General features: G+C 41.5%; 1 pseudogene; it reads right to left on the minus strand.

Moving 5' to 3' along the window:
• Positions 1 to 2,395: 2,395 nt before the first annotated feature.
• On the minus strand, positions 2,396 to 3,892 carry LOC123246532 (annotated as a pseudogene).
• Positions 3,893 to 4,193: the final 301 nt, after the last annotated feature.

The following is a 4,193-nucleotide window of genomic DNA, read 5'->3' on the forward strand; positions in this document are numbered from 1 at the left end:
GTGTAGCAAGTGCTACAAATCAGGATTTTTTTTTATTATTTTGTTGACTGTCTAGATTTTAAAATATAATGCAGAAATCTTAATAATGCAGGTTTTACTTTAAGCATGTGTTGTGCATGCATTGTAGTTTTCTTTGGAGAGCTATTTGTTAAACATTTGTTAGCACACCCTTGCACATACACCTCTTTCAAGGAGACTAACTAATAGCTACAGGAAGGAAAAGTAACCACAACCATCCTAAAGAATGTTAAGAAAGAAAGAGACCCAAGCACAGTATTAAAAGAAATTTATGGAGGTCATTTTCATCTGAACAAAAATCAGGAAATAAGGTCCAACTTGAGTTGAACTTTGAAAGTTTAAAGGAGGATTTCACTTTAATAGATAACGATTGAGTGGCAAGAGGACTCCTTGTAGTCATGTCCATAGTAAAGGGATAGGCAAAAGAGAAGGAAGGGCAAGAAAGAAGGTATTAAACAGTGCAATGTGGCTAGAATACAGATCATATGAAAGCATTTGATAAAACTATAAGAGTATATTCATAACATATTAAGTTCAAAATGGAAGCATACTAGCATAGAGACAGGGGGAAATTAAGGTGTTCTTTAGATAACAAGATCTTGGGTTTGTGTTTTTGTTAGATAATAGAGAGCCATTAATGATTTATTTTCATTTTCATTTTTGTTAATCTTAAATTGATAAACATGAACATTACACATATAAAGAATAACAGAAAAAAGCATTTCATGTGAAACCATGGATATTCTTCTTTAATATGTCTGACTTATTTCCTTTTAAAATGTATAATAAATTTAACATATTAGTTTTAAAACTATCCTGCTTATCAGTGTTGCCCTCTGAATCTTTTCTCGGTCCTCTTCTGTATAGTCTTTTAAATTCTTCATTGATTAACACTCTTTCCTTTCTTTCTCTTTCACTATTTCCTTTTTAGCATTACTATTATTAACCCATTCCCTCTTTATTCTTTATTTCCTACAAGCAAAACAAAACAAAACTCTCTCTTTTAAAAATTAGAAATAGTCAAGTAAAATAAATCTCTACATAGGACTTGTCTGAAAATGTATATGCCTCATTCTGATCCTTTAGTCCATCCACTCTTTCTCAGGAATTGAAAAAGCTCGGTGGAACCAAGGTATTAGAGTGGATACTCCTAGCATGGCATCAGGAAACCTGAGTTCAAATTCAGTCACATCCTTATTATCCATATTAGCTTAGCTATCTATATCTCAGTTTCCTCATCTGTAAAATGGTGATCATAATAGCACCCATCTTCTAGGATTATTATAAGGAGAAAGTGATATAATCAATAAAATTAAATAAATAAATGTTAGCTATTGGAGTTCTGGTTGTTAATTGCATTAGACAGAGTTCTCAAGTTATTAAAAGTTTATTATCTTTAAAATATTGGAGTACTGTATAAATTATACTATTGATTCTGTTCACTTTTCTCTGCAGCAATTCATGAAATCTTCCTATTTTTCTATGAATCCATAACTTCCAACATTTCATAGCAAAGAAGAATAATATCCCATGCTGCAATCTCTACATAACACATTAAATTCATTTACCTTAATTTGTTCAACCATTCTGCATTTTATGGACAGCAGTATTTTTTAATTCTATGACAGAATAAAAAATTCCTGGATTAATATTATACATATAGGTTGATTTTTTCCTTTGATTTCATTAGAGAATACATCTAATAGTAAGTGTTCATCATCATTCTTTTTTTTTTTTAGAGAAACAGACAGGATCCACAGAATTTATTATTCCTCACAATTTTTTGGACAAATGGACATCATTGAAGACAAGACATCTACATAGAGAAGAAGAAATGGCCAAATCCAGCAATAGAAAAAGAGGCCTGTGACCTGGGGTCACTCCACCACAGAGGAAGTTTAATCCCGTGTTTAAATAGCAATAAAAATATAATTTGTCGTGGCTCTGGGGCGACTACAAAAGGGGCAGCTCGGCAGGGAGCCAGGAGGAGTGGACACGGACATGGGCACTAGCACTGGCACTTTTTCACCATGGTTTGTACACATCTCATGATCAGCTCAGAAAACAGGACATAAAAAATAGATCTGAGGGACAATTGGATCACATTTAAACAGTGAGAGCTTGTTCAGGAGGGTCGTTGCCAACGCTGCCCCTGAGTTGGGGGGGTGGCTCTTCTGGGATTGCTTCTGTGCGGGGTGAAGCCCGGAAAGCGCTCCAGCTCCCCTCAAGGGGGCCGGGATCAGAGATGACCACCTGCTTCCCCATGGCCAGAAGGTGCGAGGACCTCTAGGGGGCGGTCATGGCAGGAGTGTCTGTGGCTGGGTGTGGAAGGGGCGCATGGCCCAGGGGGTCCCCCATGTCAACTGTTGTCCCGGAACTAGTTGGGGTCCAGGTAGCTGTAGCTGGCACCCTGCAACACGCAGTAGTCTCTGTCTAAGATAGTCTTTGCTTGGTAGACAAGCTCCAGCTGGTGGTCCTCCTTGTGGAGCTCGGTCTTGTGGAAGCAGTCAGAGCAAGAGTCAGAGAAGTCCAGGGACACTTATTGGGGGCAATCTTGACTGTGCCACAGAATGCCCTGAATGGGCTCCATGGCGCAGTTATCGCACCTGCATCTGCTATAACTTCTGCTTCTAGAGCTTCTTGAGGTCCAGTAGCTCCTTGTACAAAAGGAACTCTCTGTGTGTGACAGGAATGTTTTCTTTGTAGGAGGCTTCCTCTCCTGCAGGGTCTGTGTGGCTGTGGAAACTGGCCCCATCTTCACCCTCATCCATGTACACTGGAGGTTCTTGGGAAGCATAAAAGTGGAAGGGTTGAAGAGGTGCTGTCGTTGGCTTCTCGAAGACTTTTTGGAGTACGTGTACAAGTTGGGTGCCCTGCTTGGAACTGGAATGCGGGCTTTAGTTAGCTTGATAAAATACTTCAGCACCTGGCTAGCCACGTGCTTGGCTGTCAGATTGCCCAATTCGTAGGCTATCTTCTGCCAGCGCCAAGACTCCACCTCCTCTGGATGGTAATTCAGGAGGAGCTGCTCTAGCTTTTTCCTGTTCCTCCACAGTCCGGAGCTGATTAAACGTTTCCTGTTTGGTCTCATCCCAGAGGCTTCCTCTTATCATCTGGGGATGGCTGTTTGAACCTTCTTTATCATCACTTAAAGGCAACGCAGAATATGAAAATGTCTCCCCAACCTTTTTTGGATCTAAAGGGCTTTTTGGTCTGGCAGGTAAACCTACTTTATCAAAAACCAACTTCACCCTCCTCGTGTTGTGTTTACGGTTTTTAAATTCCCTCTCAAAGTTCCCGAGGCTTTTAGTATATTGGTCCCATGCAATCTCTGGTAATTGGACAATTCTCTGTGGAAATGGAAGTCCTATTCCAGTCTTCTGGAATTTTTTCACAAATCCAGAGGGATTTTTCAGGGCTTGTCTCTGGTGTCTGCCTAAACTTTCAAGGTCTTGGATCTTCTGGAACAGTCTCTGTTAATTTTGGACAAGTGCTTCACTTAGAATAGGCTTCCCGTGCTTCTGCACTTATCTGGATCCTCATTATTAACGTCCATGGTACACATATAAACCTCCTTTATAAGGACCTGGGAAGTTCTAGTAGCATAGCTTGCTATCTGCTCAGGAGAGTTAAGGTTCCCCAGGCTCCGGAACTTCGAAAACACCTCCGGCAAGGGCCCGGGTCCCTTTCGGCCCCCTCCAGTGACAGCCAGGCAGTCTGGAGAGGCCAAGCAAGAACCAACATGGCGCTCTGAGCGCGACTCCCTCCTGGGAGTACTCATCAGGGGAGAGGTGGTGGTTGAACTCCAGGGAGTCTCAGTCCGGGCCGAGGAGGCGAGGTGAAGGGCTGGGTGGCAGGGCTGGGGGGTGAGCATTCACGACGCTCGCCCCCTCTCTCCCTGCCTCACCATTCATTTTTGAAGAGGATCAATCATGTCATAACATGATTTTTGACTTGCACCTGAATGAAATTTAAGTGAGGCAGAGTTGGACAAAATCATTAGCCTCACTCTATTTTCCAGAGATATCAAAGAATTATTGAAGTCCAAGTGGCAAGACAGCAGTCAGAACAACTGGCAATGGCCTGGGATTCAGTAGATGACCTTGACTTTTTTGATGTCTGCATAACCTAAGCACTCCGATGTGACTTCATGGCCACTGGAACAAATTGTTCTC

This window comes from Gracilinanus agilis, chromosome 4 (genome assembly GCF_016433145.1).
Source record: "Gracilinanus agilis isolate LMUSP501 chromosome 4, AgileGrace, whole genome shotgun sequence".
NCBI lineage: Eukaryota > Metazoa > Chordata > Mammalia > Didelphimorphia > Didelphidae > Gracilinanus > Gracilinanus agilis.